The sequence below is a fragment of the Scyliorhinus torazame genome, chromosome 7 (assembly GCF_047496885.1).
Source record: "Scyliorhinus torazame isolate Kashiwa2021f chromosome 7, sScyTor2.1, whole genome shotgun sequence".
Taxonomy (NCBI): domain Eukaryota; kingdom Metazoa; phylum Chordata; class Chondrichthyes; order Carcharhiniformes; family Scyliorhinidae; genus Scyliorhinus; species Scyliorhinus torazame.
In genome coordinates, this window is record NC_092713.1 from 147,079,706 (window position 1) to 147,098,166 (window position 18,461).

The window sequence follows — 18,461 nt, forward strand, 5'->3', positions numbered from 1 at the left end:
AGGGACTGCCTGGATTGCCGTCTGCAGAGCCAGCATAGCCTTGATGGGCCTCCTTTAATAATGTAAAAATGACTCCATAAATCTGTGACCCGATATAACTGTAAGCTGGCATTCTGATTGATGAGCACAAAGCAGCCTGTGAAGAAAGCAGAGGTGAACCGGGATGGAAATTTCTGGGCCGATTTTCAGACAGATTGACTACATTTGCATCTGTTTTAGCTCTGCCAAATCAAAACCTTTACTTTTCTCTCAAATTTGTCGTTTCGTGCCTTCAACAAAGGTTTCTGTTTCGAGGCAATGCCTCTCTTTGTTATCTCATACGTTAATTTACCATTCCCAGTTGGCTTCTTAACCTCACTTGGGTTTGATACAGCACCATTATCCTTAATTACTTTGTTACAATTTGTTTAAAAATTGTTGTCCCTTCCACATAGACTACTGGTTTCATTCAGGTGAGCTCATTATCTGTACTGAGTGTGAAATCCTTTTGTTTAATCTGTAAAGCTACATTTATGAACATGCGGCACACTCTTTCTGAATTCTATCATTGATGTCGGTGTTTTCACTGAGTTGAATAATTCCATAAATGCCGCAAAGCTCTTGTTGTATTGTATTTTGAACCTATGCTGTTAAGAATCCAAAGTATTGAAATCTGACGCCGATTGAAGAGGTATTAATATTCCTAAACACGGGAGCCAGTTTGAAAGATGACATCCTGCAATAAGGGCAAGCTTTGAAAAGGTTACGTGCTCTAGCCATTATTATATCATCAGCTGTGAGGAAAAATTGTTATTTTCTAAGGGTAGCTCCATTGGGATTTTGAGGTTAGGCTTTGGGAATGTGATGGTCAGTGATATCAATGCTGTCTTTTTCATCATTCATAATATGCCCGATTGGTCATTCTTCAGTTCCTACTTATGGAAGTGGAATCGAATTCTCCTCAGAAACAGTACATCTGTGTCTGCAGTTACACGACTACTCATTACATTTTTCGGGAACCTTTAATGTCAAAAAACATCCTTAGGCAATTCACAGAAGAATTTAATAAAAATTGTGGCACCAAGCTACTTAAAAAGTTATTGGGCACGATCTACCCGAGTAGGAACAGTGTCTCAATAGCGCACGATTAGCCAGGTGCTTCCCAGCATTAGGAGCGCCGAGAATGACCACGCTATCGAACAGCCATTCGGGTAGATTGGGGGACTCAGCGGGGATTGCACGGCTGAGGCCTCACTCAGTCCAGTTTTCTGACTGAGGAACTCTGCACACGACCCCTGATCTCCCCCTCTGAAGCTCCAATTACCTATAAGGGGATCCTCACCCCACCCCCCCGCCCCCCCCCCCCCCCTTCACCCGCACAGGGCACCCCAATGCCCGATCCCGGTCACTGGAAAAATGCCAATTTGGCAACTTGGTAGTGCCAGTGTGGCACTCTGTCAGTGCCCCTGCCAGTTGGCAGTGTCATCTGGGTACCTTGTATGTCACAGGTTATCACACAGGTGGCAGTGCCAGGATGCCAGGCTGGCAGTGCCAAGGTGCCTGTGTGGTACCAGCCATGCCAGGGTGCCACCCTGCACAGAGGGCAAGTAACTGGGGACCTCCGATACACTGGGAGACGTACATGAGTGCCGTTCCATCTGGTCCCCATTTGTGGAGACCAGCACTGAACAGCCCTCGCCCGAGGTCTCCAAAGCGAGGAGGTTACATCCCGCCTTGGTTAGATCTTGGGAATGCATTTAGAGTGAGACTAACTGTCTCACTCCAATGTGCAGATTTGCCAGAAAGTGACCCCACCCACAATGGGCAGGATTCATATTGTGACGTCTGTCCAGATTGCTGTAGATCTCGTGAGGTGGGTAGATCTCGGAAGGGGGATGTCCTGGCATCTACCAGCCGCGCTGCTTTTCTGGTGCAATGCCCATTATGTCAGGTGACTAAAAGCTAGGTCAATGAGGTAGATTTTAAGGAGTCGACATGGGTGGGCCAGGACAGATTGTTGGTAATGTGTACACTTGGGAATTTGAAGCTGTCAACCATCTCCACCTCGGTACCATTGATGCAGACATGGGTGTGTACGATACTTTGCTTCATGAAGTCGATGACCAGCTCCTTTTTTTGCTGACTTGAGGGAGAGATTGTTGTTGTTGCACCTCGCTACTGGATTCTCTATCTCCTGTTGCCAATCGGCACCGGAAACACCAATAATGTTGCTCTTTTTAATGAGTGGAATAATTTCCCACCAGTGTCACCAATAATGTTGCACTATCCCACCAATCGGCACCAGTAATGTTGCCGAATTAACTAGAAATGGCAGTTATTAATGATAATATTGCTTTTCAGAGTCGCCAGGTATCAAGTGATACCACCACAAGGCTTTACCGGATATCGATCAAAGACCAAACAACCAGTTAGTCAGTTCAAGTTCAAAGATTGTTTATTTACACACAAGGATTACATCGACATGCAACATAAAACACTACAAGTTAAACTACACCTAACAACTACAGTAACCTATACTTAACTTCAGGGTAACCGGCTCTTTGCAAATGAACAAGGCCTTTGTTCGGATCTTGCGTGGCTGGGTAGAAGACATGGCTTTGTTTCTGCTGGGCTCATCTGCCTGGTTGCGATCGTTGGTCTTGAACTTGTCTTATGGTCGTAATGCTACATTTGGTTTTAGGCGTAGGCCGGGGCCAAGAGAGACCGAACACATGGCTGTGTCTCTTTTCACACTCTTTAGGGCGGTCTTTAGCTTTGGACCCAATAATTCAACAGGCTTCGATCACTGCCTTCGATTTCGGCCAATAAAGGGGCGGGTGACTTGATGGCTGGGCGTGTCCTGAGCGGACATTGACCTTGGCTGTTTGGGCTTTCTTAGCAAAGGGAGTGGCGCCGGTTAGTCTGCATCTGTATCGGTTACCTGAGTACAGTCCTTTTGTTCTGGGGAAATGGGTCATTAGAATGCAAACGAGCGGGGGTTTCGGTCGCGTCTAGCTATCTGGGTTGCAAATACACACACAAGCTCTGAGTGTGTCTGAGTCCTGGGTGGCCATAATTCCCATGGTCCTTTGCAGGTGGCATTCTGAGATGGCTACACTCCCTCCTCTATTCTTCCTCATTGTTGTTTGAGATCCGACCCACGATTGTCATGTCATCAGCAAACCTGAAGATGGAGTTGGAGCCGAATGTTGCCACACAGTTGTGTGTGTATAGGGAGTACAGTAAGGGGCTAAGTACGCAGCCTTGCAGGGCCCCGGTGTTGAGAACTATCATGGAGGAGGTGTCGTTGTTTATCCTTACTGATTGTGGTCTATGGGTCAGGAAGTCAAGGATCCAGTTACAGAGGGAGGAGCCAAATTCTAGGTTTTGGAGTTTTAATATGAGCTTGGCTGGGATTATGGTGTTGAAGACAGAGCTGTAGTCAATGAATAGGAGTCTAATGTAGGAGTCATTGTTGTGATTCTCCTGGGATGAGTGTAGGGCCAGGGAGATAGCGTCTCCTGTCGATCAGTTGAATGAACCAGGCAACATGCCTCAATGACTACCGTCCGGTGGCCCTGGCTTCAGTCGTAATGAAGTGCTTCGAAGGGTTGATCATGAAGCGCTCCCAGAACCATACTCCCAGAACGCCTTGATCCACTGCAATTAGCATACCGTCGCAACAGGTCCACAGCAGACGCCATTTCCCTGGCCCTACACTCATCCCTAGAGCATCTCGACAACAAGGACTCCTACATCAGACTCCTATTTATTGACTACAGCTCCGCCTTCAACACCATAATCCCAGCCAAGCTCATATCAAAGCACCAAAACCTAAGACTTGGCTCCCCACTCTGCAACTGGATCCTCGATTATCTGACCAACAGACCACAATCAGTAAGAATGAACAACAACATCTCCTCCACAATAGTCATCAATACCAGGGCCCCGCAAGGCTGCGTACTTAGCCCCCTACTCTACGACTGAGTGGCAAAATTTGGTTCCAACTCCAACTACAAATTTGCTGACGATACGACCATAGTGGCCGGATCTCGAATAACGACGAGTCAGAATACAGGAGGGAGATAGAGAACCTAGTGGAGTGGTGCAGAAACAACAATCTCTCCCTCAATGCCAACAAAACTAAAGAGCTGGTAATTGACTTCAGGAAGCAAAGTACTGTACACACCCCTGTCAGCATCAACGGAGCCAAGTGGAGATGGTTAGCAGTTTCAAATTCCTAGGGGTACACATCTCCAAAAATCTGTCCTGGCCCACCAATGTCGATGCTACCACCAAGAAATGAAATGAAAATCGCTTATTGTCACAAGTCGGCTTCAATTAAGTTACTGTGAAAAGCCCCTAGACGCCACATTATGGCGCCTATTCGGGGAGGCTGGTACGGGAATTGAACCGTGCCTATCACCCCTCGATTCACGAAGCCAACACCTTCGCCAACAACCTGGCGTCCATGTTCAGTAACAATATCGGGCAGGGCGACCCACGCTGCTCTGGGTCCTTTTCAATATGAGACAGGTGGAAGTCTGCAACAATGTAGGGTGAGTTCCCCCCTCTACCTTGCCTCATTGTACACCCTCACCAGCAGTGGCCCCAAAACATTTATAAAACTCCACCAGAAACCCATCCGGACCTGGGGCCTTCCCTGCCTGCATTGCCCCAGGATCTCCATCACCTCACCCAACCTAACTGGGGCACCCAATTCCTGCACTAACTCCTCCTCTACCTTGGTAAACTCCAGTACGTCCAGGAGCCGACAGTGCACGTGGGAGAAGTACATAAAATCCTTCACTCTCGACCTCCCAATCCACCACAGGTCCACCCCACCATCTCCATGTGCTTCACAAATCCCTTTAGTTCCTTTGCCACAGCCGACACCTTCACCAACCTTGAGCTCAACCTGTCCAAACTCGGCTCAATAACTGTATTGAATCCCCCCCCCCCCCCCCCCCCCCAATGATCAACCGGTGTGAGTCCAAGTCAGGAATCTTCCCCAGCACCCGCCTCATCCCAATGTGGGGCGTAAATGTTTACCAGGAGCACCAGCAACGCCTCCGGCTTTCCACTCAGCATTACGAACCTTGCCCCGGGTCTGCCACAATGCTTCCCATCTCAAACACTTGTTCACCAACATTGCCACCCCCCCTCGTCTTCATATCCAGTCCCGAGTGGAACACCTGCCCCACCCATCCTTTGCTCAACCTTGTCTGGTCCCCTATCTTTAAGTGCGTCTCCTGCAGCGAGGCCACGTCCGCCTTTAGACTCCTCAGGTGCGCGAACACACCTGACCGTTTGACCGGTCCATCCAGCCCCCTCACATCCCACGTGACCATCCTGGTCAGGGGGCTCCTGCCGTCCTCCCTTGCTGATCAGCCCTACCCCTTTTTGGGCCAGCCCCGGCCTGTCTTCTGGAGCGATTCTCCTATCCTCCACCTTCTTATTCAGTCCCTTTTATGTCTCCCGCATCACCCCCACCTCGGCCACAAATGAGGCCAGCTGCTCCTCGTGCTCCCCACAGCCTCCTTCACTTTCTTGACCGCCTGGCCCTGGGACACCAGCCTCTGCTCCACTCTCTCAATCCCCGACTTAATCGGTTCCACAACTTTGGACACGTCTGCCAGGGCCTTCTTCCTCTGCTGACTGAGCTTTGCGTTCAGAATCTCCACCAGCTGCTCCATTGACCACTGGGCAGGCAGGAAAGCCCCCTTGACCTCTGCCATCTTATCCTATGGCGCACCACAAAGACTCTCCTGTTCCAGCAGTTCTTTTCTTCTCACCCCACTCCTAGTTCGTGGATCCATCCTCCTGCCACACCAGAGGAGTAACACCTTCTACAGGCGCTCCTGCACCTCCTGCCATAAAATACTTCGCCTTTCTGGCAGGGAAAAGACAAACAAATACCGCCTCGAGCGGGAGCCACCAAATGTGCGACTGCTCACTCCATGGCCGCCACCGGAAGTCGCCAATCTGATTTCTGAGGCTGTGATGGTAAGTATGGGTGTGTCTAAGGCTACTTGGGCAGTTGACAATGGCTTGTTGGTTTCCTGCTCTGAACGAGCATAGAATGCAATGATTCATCGAAGCAGGGTGCTCTGTTGCCAGAGATTCTACTCTGCTTTGCTTTGTCGTCCATTATATTGTTTAAACCTTGCCACAACTGACAAGAGTCCGTGTCATTAGTCTGTGATTCTAGCTTAGTCTGGTATTGTCTCTTGGCATCCCTGATGGCTTTGTGAAGGTCGTACCTAGATTTCTTGTATAGGGCTGAGTTGCCTGTCTTGAACATCTCAGACCTGGACTTCAGCAGGGAGTGAATCGCCTGATTAAACCATGTTCCCGGTTGGGGGACGCATCTACTACCTTCTTTGGCACGCAATTACTGATGAAGTTTACAAAGGATAGAATGTGGGAGATCACCCTGGAGTGTTTTGAAATAGTCAAAATTGTTATATCCCAGATCTATGCAGAGATGACACAAGTTTCCAGCTGTGCCACAGGTTTCATTCAGTACTATAAAATATTTACTCCATGCTTCAGCTCCAACTTGGAGCTCTTTCTAAAGCTTGCTATTTTTTCTGAGGATGACGCAAGCATAGTGAGCATCACTAGTAAACAGACTCACATGTGAAAGACAGAATAATTGACTACATTTTTTCCCCCTTACAAAACTTAATGCCTTATTTTAAATGAAACCATTTGAATCAACAAACATCAAGTCATTTCACAGAGTTCAGCTTGTTTAATTTCTAAGTACAGAAATAGTCTTCAAGATACAACAGTCTCTGATTGACTGGACGGAGTTCTGCGAATTTGAGATTGTGATTCTGTGTGATCAACTCAATGAAGCATTTGATCAATATCACAGTCACTCATCGGTAAAGGAAAAGTATCCTCACAATCACTGTCCTCGGAATATCCTCGTCTGTTCGCCGTCAATTATCTTGTGTTCCGCTTAGTGTTGTCATCCACCAGATAAGCATTGGTACCGAGCAACCACAAGATCTGCTTTGGTTGACAGTGGAGAGGTGTTGGAGGAGAATGGTGTGGTCACCTGTGACAAAAGCTGCAGACGTGTCAAGAAGGACAAGGAGGGGATTACGCAGTCACACAGGAAGTTGCTTATGTCTTTGATATGTGCTGTTTCAGCACTGCGGTAGGGGCAGAAACCTGATTGGTGGGATTTAAACATGGAGCTCTGGGAAATCTGAGAATGGATTTGGGAGCCGACTGCATGTTCAAGGACTTTGGAGAGGATAGGTCGGTTGGAAATGGGATATTAGTTTGCTTGGACGGTGGCGCCAAGGAAGGAGAGGGGTGATTATGGCAGGTTCAAAGGAGAGAACAACAGCTAAAGCGAGAGACTGGTTTACAATATTGGCTCACAGGACGGGAAGTTGGGTAGTCAGTCTGTCATTTGATTTTAGGTATTTCGACCCTTGCTTTTGTTGCTGAGACAATCTGGCTGTTCTTCATTGTTGAAACATATAACAGCAGTTAAAGCATTCCTACTCACTTATCAAAGTGAATTAGTCCTGCAGCAAACTCTTTCTTGCTATCACAAAATTCACTTTGCTTATTTTTAATTGCCATTCCATTCTCTTATTAATGTGAACTGTAACTGATGTTTTTAGTGTGTCATGGGCACTCCTTCACGCTTCTGAAATTCTGCAGTTGTCACTTGAACTTGAGTTTTGAATCTCTCCATTTCAGAAATCATCTCCTTGCAGATCCAATGTTTGCTTCAAACAATTAATTTTACTAACTCAGCAGCTAGTTTTACCTTTGCCTCCTGCATCTTGATCTCTCTTCAATTCTACTTGCAGAAAAGAAAGGAGCAATATACTTGCAGCATTTTCCCTGTCACATTTTCTTCATTGACACTCAAACAGTTTGTGTACCTTGTACTTACTGTAGGGAATATAAAGACAACAGGGAGCTGGAAGCTTATCCCTGCAGGTAAAGAAAGATGAAACTATGGGGTGAGTGGGAAGGATTGACTTTGGTCAGATGTGAGGTGCTTGTGTTTACTTCATATTTGAGTTTGCAGGGATACGTGTGTAATTGGATTTTTCCTCATGCTGCCATTGCTTCTTTTACCAATTACCTTCAGTTTGTGCCCTCTGGTTCTTTATCAGTGGGATTACTTTCTCCCTAGCTACTCTGTCCAAACCTTTTGTTAATTTGAATAACTCTATCAAATTTTCTCTCAGCCTTCTCTTCTCCAAGCAGAACAGTCCCAACATCACCAACCACTTTACGTAACTGAAGTTCCTCATCCCTGGAACCATTTTAAAAAAGTATATTTTATTCAAGGCATTTTCAAAAAGACAAACGAATGCAGAAGAACAACTAAACAACTTTATAAACAACCAACATTCACTACCCCCCTGCTCTCCTAATACCACCCCCTTCTCACATCCCATTTTAGCCCCCTTACCCCACCCATTCCTCCCCTTCCTCCAGCCCGCCGATCCGTCAAACCTCCTTAAAGAAATGAATAAACGGCTTAAACCTCTGGGTGAACCCATCAACCGACCTCCTCAAGATGAACTTAATCTTCTCCAGCCTCAGGAATTCTGCCAGGTCGCTCACCCACACCCCCTCTTTCGGCAGCTCCGAGTCCAGCCACCCGAGCAGATATCTGTCTCCAGGCAATCAGGCAGGCAAAGTTCAAAACAACGATCTCTCTCACCCCTTGGACTCCCGGGTCTTCTGACACCCCGAATATTGCCACCTCGAGACTCAAGACCACCTTCACACACAACACCTCAGACATCACGTCCGCGAACCCCTGCCAGAACCCCCTCAGTCTTGGAGACACCCAGAACACGTGGACGTGATTCGCGGAACACCGCCCACACCTATCCTCTACCCCCTCAAAGAACCTACTCACCCTCGCTACCGTAATATGCGCCCTATGTATTACTTTGAACTGGATGAGGCTTAGCCTCGCACACAACGAGGACTCGTTCACTGTCCGCAAGGCCTCTGCCCATACCTCAGCCGCCACCTCCCCTCCATGTTCCTCCACCCATTAATGCTTTATGTCCCCGACCAGGGCTCCCTCCCAATCCATCAACTCTTTATAGATATCGGACACCTTCCCCTCCCCTATTTCATTCCTTGACAGCACCTTGCAACCTCAGGGGCGGCAGCCCAGAAAAGGACAGCACTTCTATCCTTACAAAGTCTCGGACCTGCAGGTGGCTAAAGCCCTTCCCCCTGGGCAACTCATCCTGTTCCTCCAGGTCCTCCAACTTTGCAAATTTGCCCCCTATAAACAGATCACCAAATCACTGAGATGGACATGGAGAAGGCTTTCGATCGGGTGGAGTGCACGGATTTGCTGGAAGGCATCCCTGCAACGTCCCCCTCTGCAGCCCAAAGTACCCCAAAATCGCTCAGTTCGTCTGTACATTCGCAACCGCCGCATTATAAAGCAACTGGACCCAATCCACGAACCCCTGCCCGAACCCGAACCACACCAACACCTCCAGAAGATACTTCCACTCCATCCGATCGAATGCCTTCTCCGCGTCCATCGGCAGCACTACCTCCCCCTCCTGCCCCTCCGAATGCATCATGATTACATTAAGCGGTCTCCTCACGTTCACCGTCAACTGCCTCCCTGTCACAAAACCCGTTTGACCCTCACCCATAACCCCCGGGATGCAGTCCTCGATTCATGAGGACAGCACCTTCACCAGCAGCTTGGCGTCTATATTCAGTAATGATATCAGGCGGTATGACCCACACTGTTCCGGATCCATATCATGCTTCAATATCAGGGAGATGGAAACCTGCGACAATGTAGGAGGGAGTTACCCCCTCTCCTTGCTTCATTATATGTCCTCACCAGCAACGGCCCCAGGTCCGCCCCAAACATTTTGTAAAATTCTGGGAATTCTTCCGGCCCCAAAGCCTTCCCTGCCTGTATTGTCCCCATACTCTCCATCACCTCCCACAACCCAACTGGAGCCCCCAGTTCCTGAAACAGCCCCTCCTCTACATTGGGGAACTCCAGCCCGTCTAAAAACCGGTGCATTCCCTTCCCCCTGGGCCAGTGGCTGAGACTCGTAGATCCTCCTATAAAATAACTCAAACACCTAATTCACCCCCTCCAGATCCCTCACCATCTTGCCCTTATCATCCCAAACACTGCCAATCTCACTTGCCGCCTCTTGTTTTCTCAACTTATGGGCCAACATCCTGCTCGACTTCTCCCTGTACTCATATACTGCTGCCCTGGCCCTTCGTAACTGCTCCACCGCCTTCCCTGTAGACTCTAACCCGCACTCAATCTGGAGCTTCTGCCTCTTCTTTAACAGCTCTGCCTCTGGTGCCTCCGGGTACAGAACATAGAACATAGAACAGTATAACACAGTCCAGGCCCTTCAGCCCACGATGTTGTGCCGACCATTTATCCTAATCTAAGATCAACCGAACCTAAACCCCTTCAATTTACTGCTGTCCATGTGCCTGTCCAAGAGTCGCTTAAATGTCCCTAATGACTCTGACTCCACCACCCACCACCTCTGCTGGATGTGCATTCCACGCACCCACCACTCTCTGTGTAAAGAACCTACCTCTGACATCCCCCCTATACCTTCCTCTAATGACCTTAAAATTATATCCGCTCGTGACAGCCATTTCCGTCCTGGAAAAGTCTCTGGCTATTCACTCTATCCATACCTTACATCATCTTGTACACCTCTATCAAGTCACCTCTCTTCCTTCTTCGCTCCAATGAGAAAAGCCTTAGCTCCCTCAACCTTTCTTCATAAGACATGCCCTCCAGTCCAGGCAGCATCCTGGTAAATCTCCTCTGCACCTCTCCAAAGCATCCACATCCTTCCTATAATGAGGCGACCAGAACTGGACACAATATTCCAAGTGTGGTCTAACCAGGGTTTTATAAAGCTGCAGCAAAACCTCGCGGCTCTTAAACTCAATCCCCCTGTTAATGAAAGCCAACACACCAAACACCTTCTTAACAACCCTATCAACCTGGGTGGCAACTTTGGGGGATCTATGTACGTGGACCCCAAGATCCCTCTGTTCCTCCATAATTCCAAGAATCCTGCCTTTAACCCTGTATTCAGCATTCAAATTCGACCTTCCAAAAAGAATCACTTCACATTTATCTAGGTTGAACTCCATCTGCCACTTCTCAGCCCAGCTCTGAATCCTGTCAATGTCCTGTTGTAACCTGCAACAGCCCTCGACACTTTCTACAACTCCACCAACCTTTGTGTCATCGGCAAACTTACTATCCCACCCTTCCACTTCCTCATCCAAGTCATTTATAAAAACCACAAAGAGCAGAGGTCCCATAACAGATCCCTACGGAACACCACTGGTCACCGACCTCTAGGCTGAATACTTTCCATCCATTACCACTCGCTGTTTTCTTTCGGCCAGCCAATTCTGTATCCAGACAGCCAAATTTCCCTGTATCCCATGCCCCCTAACTGTCTGAATGAGCCTACCATGGGGAACCTTATTAAACGCCTTACTGAAATCCATATACACCACGTCCACTGCCTGACCTTCATCAATGTGTCTCGTCACATCCTCAAAGAATTCAATGAGGCTTGCGAGGCATGACCTGCCCCTCACAAAGCCATGCTGACTTTCTTTAATCCAACTATGTTTTTCTAAATAATCATAAATCCTATCTCTCAGAATCCTTTCCAATATTTTGCTCACAACAGACATAAGACTGACTGGTCTGTAATTCCCAGCGATGTCTCTATTCCCTTTCTTGACAGTGAAACAACATTCGCCTCCCTCCAATCATCCGGTACTACTCCAGTGGAAAGTGAGGATGCAAAGATCATCGCCAATGGCGCAGCAATCTCCTCCCTCGCTTCCCGTAGTAACCTTGGGTATATCCCGTCAGGCCCAGGGGACTTATCTATCCTTTTGCTTTTCAAAATTTCCAGCACATCCTCCTTCTTAATATCAACCTGTTCGAATCTATTAACCTGGTTCACCCTGTTCTCATGAGCAACAAGGTCCCTCTCTCCAGTGAATACTGAAGCAAAATATTTATTTATAGTATCTCCTATCCACCCTCATAATCTTGTCCACCAATCTAGCTATCTCCACCGGATCTGCTTTCTCCCTGTGCACCCGAATTGAAATGAACTCCCCTGAACCACCGCCCACAGCGCCTCCCACAGCGCGGCAGCCATGATCTCCACCGTGTCATTCAGCTTATCTATCCCCGAATGGCAGCCCTCACCCGCTCACACACTTCATCATCCACGAACAACCCCACGTCCAGCCTCCGCTGTAGGCGCTGCCACCGCGCCCCCCCCCCCCTCTCCCCTCACCTCACCCACCCCTGGGACATGCTCAGATCCACCCAGTGCAGCGTAAGGTCTGAAACCATAATCGCCCAATACTCCGAGTTGACCATGCCTGCCATCAACATCTTATCTAGCACGAAGAAATCAATCCAGGAGTACACCTGGTGCATATGGGAAAAGTATGAAAAATCCTTCGCCCTCGGCCTCCCAAACCTCCACGGGTCCACCTTTCCCAAGTGCTCCATGAACCCCCTCAGCTCCTTTGCCACTGCTGACACCCTAGACGACTTGGGGCTCGACCAGCCCAAGCTCGGTTCTATAACCGGATTAAAATCGCCGCCCAATATCAGCACAGGCGAGTCCAAGTCTGGAATCTTCCCCAAGTACCGTCTCATAAAATCTACATCACCCCAGTTTGGGGCAGAGTCGTTTACCACAGCCATCAGCAATCCTTCCAGCTTTCCACTTACCATCATATACCTCGCCCCCGGATCGGCCATAATGCTCCCCACCTCAAACGCTACCCGCTTATTATTTTTTTTAAATTTAGAGTACCCAATTAATTTTTTCCAATTCAGGGGCAATTTTGCATGACCAATCCACCTAGCCGGCACATTTTTGGGTTGTGGGGGCCGAAACCCACGCAAACACAGGGAGAATATGCAAACTCCACATGGACAGTGATCCAGAGCCGGGATCAATCCTGGAACCTCGGCGCTGTGAGGCAGCAGTGCTAACCACTGCGCCACCGTGCTGCCCCTACTATCCGCTTATTAACCAACATCGCCACCCCCCTCGTCTTCTTATGCAACCCTGAATGAAACGCCTGGCCCACCCTCAACCTTGTCTCCTATCTTCAGGTGTGTCTCCTGCAAAAAGGCCACATCCGCCTTTAGACTCAGGTGCGCGAACACACGTAACCGTTTGACCAGTTCATTCAACCCCTTCACATTCCATGTAACCAGCCTGGTCATGGGGCTCGATACAAATGCGAAGTTCCCCTGACGGTTTTTTGACACAAACGATGGAGCTGACCCAGTCCATGGTTTCCGTGACCTTAGACATGACGCCCTGGTCCTGGAGGTCTTGCAGCTGCTGCTTGAGGCAGTCCTTAAGGGGTGCCGGCACCCGATGCGGTGCATGAACCACGGGTGTGGCATTCGGTTTCAGAAGTATCTTATATGTGTAGGGGAGTGTGCCCTTACCCTCGAAGATGATGTGGTATCGTGCTATGATGTCATTTAATTGGGTTTGAAAGTTGGCATCTGGCAAGGCTGATGCTTCAGTGGGCGACATGGAGTGAACCCGCTGCACAAGATTCAGGATTTTACAGGCCGAGTACCGAGCAAGGGACCCTACCATTTCGAAATGCAGGGTGGCTCTTGAGGAACAATGAGAAACCACAAGCTGGCATGAGCCACTGGCAGCTATGGCATTGCCATTGTAGTCGATAAGCTGGCAGACCGATGGAAGAATGCTCGGCTTGACGTGGATGGTATCCAGGTCAGACTTCAAAAGAGGTTCGCTGAAGCGCAGGTGCCCAGCCTGAAGCGTATGCGAGATTTGTTGATGATAAGGGTGGCACACCACTCGTCGTCTGGATCAATGCTCATCACTGGGAGTGGATTAGCATTTTTTTTACAAAGCATCGTATGCTTGGTGATGATGCCCACCCGGAATGGTGATGTGAGATCTTCGGTGTCGGGATCTGGAACCATGTCGGAGTCGGAGTCTGCAACGGGTTGCTGCACTGACCGGACGTTCCGGCGCTGCGGCTGGAATTGCTGTGTGATGGGCAGTTGAGCAGATCTGCACAGGGCTGCGTAGTGGCCAAGCTTCCCACAATGGAGACAGCGTCGAGATTTCGCGGGACATTGCCGCTTTAAGTGGGCAGAGCCACAGTTGTTGCACGTCATGACGCCGATGTCGGGACGTTCCGTGCGCCACCGCGCATGCGTGGTGTGGTCAAAAGATGTGCGCACATGCGCAGTTCGATCCTCGGCCTCGGCATCCCCTCGGTCGTTGCGCACATGCACAGGAGCCCGGGAAAAGTGCGCAAAATGGCTGCCCTCATCCAGACTCAGGCCCTGGAACTGTTTTATGGCCTGCCCCCGCTCCGCATCGTGGGTACCTTGCCGCGCCGTCCCTGCCGCCTTGATATGGGAGTACCGGCTATTAGTGTGCTCATGTAGGACGCAGGTTTCAATGGCGATGGTGAGGGTGAGCTGCTTAACTTTGAGGAGTTGCTGGCGAAGTGGATCAGAATGGACCCCGAAAACGATCTGGTCGCGGATCATGGATTTGGAAGTGGAGCCTTAGTTGCAGGATTGCGCGAGGATACGGAGATGGGTTTAGAAAAGGTTCATCCTTACCCTGAAGCCGCTGCTGGAACACATAGCGTTCAAAGCTCTCGTTGACTTCGATGTCACAGTGCTGTCGAACTTCAGCAGGACTGTTTTGAACTTTGTCTTGTCCTCACCTTCAGCAAAGGTGAGGGAGTTAAAAATGTTGATAGCGTGGTCCCCGGCTGTAGAGAGGAAGAGAGCAATCGTTCTGGCATCCGATACGGCCTTGAGGCCGATGGCTTCAAGGTACAGCTGAAACTTCTGCTTACAAATCTTCCAGTTCGCACCGAGGTTGCCGGTGATGTGGAGCGGCGGGGGATAGCGGACGCTGTCCATGTTACTGGATGGCTGATCCTTGGTCCAAGGCAGACTATCTCAAGGTGGATCCGTCAAACTCAAACATAACTCACTGGTACCATGATGTGTTGGGTAAGCTGGGTCTGCGAGGACTGCGTTTACTGTAGCAGCGAGAGACAGGCTTCCAACACTATTGCAACTCTATTTTATTAAACTCTTAACTATAAAACATACTTTAACTGTGGGTTGACACTATGCTGAGTTGACTGGAGACCTGAGGTTAACCTGACCAGACTATCTTACTACCACATGGTGGATGTTCTAGTTGTTGCTCACAGGCTCTGACTGTTTCAGAGGCTGCATCCCAAGAGAGCGGGAAAACTAGTGTCCTCTGATTTTATAGGCCGTGTCCTGTCTGGTGATTGGCTGCTGTGTTCTGTATGTTCATTGGTCATACTTTGTGTCCATCAATGTCTGTCTGTGCACCATCATACACTTGTGTGTATATTATGGCAGAACCATTTAAAACATAATTACTTTGTGTGGCAGGATCATTGTTTATTTTGGCAGAGTGAGTTATTTGGATGGAAAGGTTTCCCCTATCTGCATTTTAAAAAATTCTTTTAATTTAATTTATTTTTAATGATGCAGTGAATGAGGGCACTTTATTCACCATTTAATTATCAAGATTGCACAAATGTGGCAACATTTGTCAGTGCATCATTTAGTTAGTTACCTAATCTGTGAGCTTTTGTTCTGGGAGGAGCGTCTGTACTAACAACCGCAAACTTGTCAGCACAACCTGAACCACACAATGAAAGCATGCTCATTTCAAGGCCGGGATTCGCCGAACCTCCGCGCCGCAATCGCGCTCAGCGCGGGGGCGGAGAATGGGGTGTCACACCCGCGACCGGGTCCATTGCCTTCCCGCGATTCTCCGGGGACCAGAGATTCGCCGCCAATCATACGCGTGCGGTCGTCGCGGCGGCGGTCGAGGGCCATTGAAAAAGGCCCCCCCGGAGATTCTCCACCAACAACCAGCCGAGTTCCCGCCGGCTGGTTCACTCATGGTTCCACCTGGTGGGAGCTCCCCAGTGTACGGCCACACTGATGGGGGGCAGGGCGATCCGTCACCGGAGGTCGGGGGTGGGGGGGGAGCTGTAGGACGGCCAGGCCCGTGATCGGGGACCACCAATCGTCGGGGGCACGCGATCTGGGAGGTGGGCGCTATATTGTCTAGGCTGGCCCGCTGTGTGGGTCCGCCATGTTGAGCACGGCCACCGCCGCAGGCAGCCACCACGTGTATGCGCGGACCCACAGCCGGAAGTGCAGGGCCCTGTATCGGCAGCCGGAGCTGCGAGGACTACTCTGGAGCCCTGCTAGCCTCCTTCAAAACGGAAAATCACTCTGGACATTCAAGTCTGGAGTGATTCGCGCCCGTTTTCCCGTGGGCGTGGGGACATAGTCCTATTATCAGAGAATTCCACCCATGACTCCAAAGTATGAGCTTGTTCAGAATTAAGCTATCATTAATGGGAAAATTTCGGTGACAAAGTCAGGAGTTCACGCCTATGCCGCTGTTCATTAACAGATTCAGGAATATTATGCATTTGCCGTCAGCAACTCTCTTCTCAAAATACCCAGCCTTGACCCACTTCAACCTCGCTTTCCATTCCACAGCACTTAAACATGCAGCCATACCTAAAACGTTGTCACCGTTCTTGCAAACACATGCGTGAACCTTTCAAATCAGTTTTAAGTCACTGCCACAGCACTAAAATATCTGATATGACAGTACCCATAATGCACTGTCCCTCCTCATCCTTCTTGAGCTCTCTGGACCCTTTGACATGGTTGATCATTCCATTGCCATCAGACTGGGCTTCCGTTTTCTAGATTTATTCCTGAGTGCGATTTAATGTAAACGAAACAGAGTCCCATGTTGAGCGCATTTAGCCGGGTGTTTCTCAGCGCAAGGGGTGCCGAGAATGACCCCGCTATTAAATAGGACTCTGCTTCATTTCTGTACCTTGGCGAGGAATGCCCTGCTGAGACCGCAGTTAGTCTCATTTCTTCCACCATCAAGCTCCGCTCGCCAGTACAGAAATCGTTTGGAGCATCATTTTTAAATGGTGCCCTGATCTCTACAACCCCCACCACAGCCTCCGGACCCCTCAACATCCCAACTCACCAAAAAGGGGGTCAGTGAGCCCTCTGCACAGGGCACCCCAGGCCTTATCCCCGATATAGGCATGATGCCACCTGAGCACCTTGGCACTGCCAGCCTGGCACCCTGGCAAGTGCCTCTGCCAGCCTGCCAGTGCTACCTGGACAGCATGGCTATTCCAGGATGGCACCTGGATGGCACTGCCAGGGAGCCCAGGTGGCATCCGGGGTGCCAGAACACCACCCTACCCAGAGCCTGACCACCCAGAGGCCCCCAATTTTCTGCGAGACTCCCCCCCCCCCCACAAGTGCCAGTATGCCTGCTCCACGTTTGTGGATACCTATACTTAATGGCGGCTGCTCGGGGTCTCCAAGACAAGGTCGTTTGATCCCGGGCGTTGGGTAGATGCGGTTTAGACATATTCAAGTTAGACTAACTGCTCACTTGAATATGCATGCAAATCTGGGTCCTGGCCTCAATGGGAGGGATCCAGACCGCAAAGCCTCGCGAGATCTAATGAGATCTCGCGAGGAGTGAAGAGGCCAGTAAGTCTCGCCAGAGGCCTCTCAGAAGATTTACCGTCCTCGTCGTGTCCCGAGTCAGGCGTGGCGAGGCCGATCGATCACGCTCCTTACCTATCCAGTCAAAGCAAAAGAATGGCCTGTCCTTCTGCTCCCTCACCCATTGCTGTGGAGTTTCCCAAGGATCTACTCTTGGCTCTCATAAATCTCATCCGCATGTTCCTCCTCAATAATAACACCCTAAACAAATATAATTCCAGGTTCACCAACTCTACCTCGCCACTATCTCTCTCAATGTACAGAAATTTCCCCCAGATAATCATTGGGGAGACTGAATCCGTTGCCTTACACTTCTTTTGCCTTACAAACTTTGTTTCATGGTCACTAATTCCATCTGCATCCAAGGCCGTCAATAAAACTGTCTCCATATACCTCCATAATATCATCCTTTGATGTTTCTGCCTTCGCCAATCTGCTGAAGAATATCTCATCCATTCATTTTGGTATCCCCTGACTCAACTACCCAGATGGATTCCAGATTGGACTGCAGTTACCTGCCTATGATAAATTTGAGTTCATCCAAAATTCTGCTTCCTGTTTCATAACTCATGCTAAGTCCCTTTCAGTCACCAACACTGTGCTTGCTGCCTCCAATTGGTTCCCTCAATGTTAACATTTTGATCCTTGTTTTTAAATCACTCCATTGTCTTGTTCCTCCCTAGCTCTGAAACCTTCTCCAGCTCTACACCTTCCAAAGTACCTGCAATCCTCCAATTCCAGCATATTGTTTCTCCCAATTTTCCATTGGTAGTCAGCTATC

General features: G+C 49.3%; 1 protein-coding gene across 4 annotated transcripts in view; it reads left to right on the plus strand.

The window, feature by feature from the left end:
* The window catches only part of astn1 (astrotactin 1), a 4,064,875-nt gene that overhangs the window by 1,649,103 nt on the left and 2,397,311 nt on the right, over positions 1-18,461 (plus strand). The gene's annotated exons all lie outside the window — the stretch shown is intronic.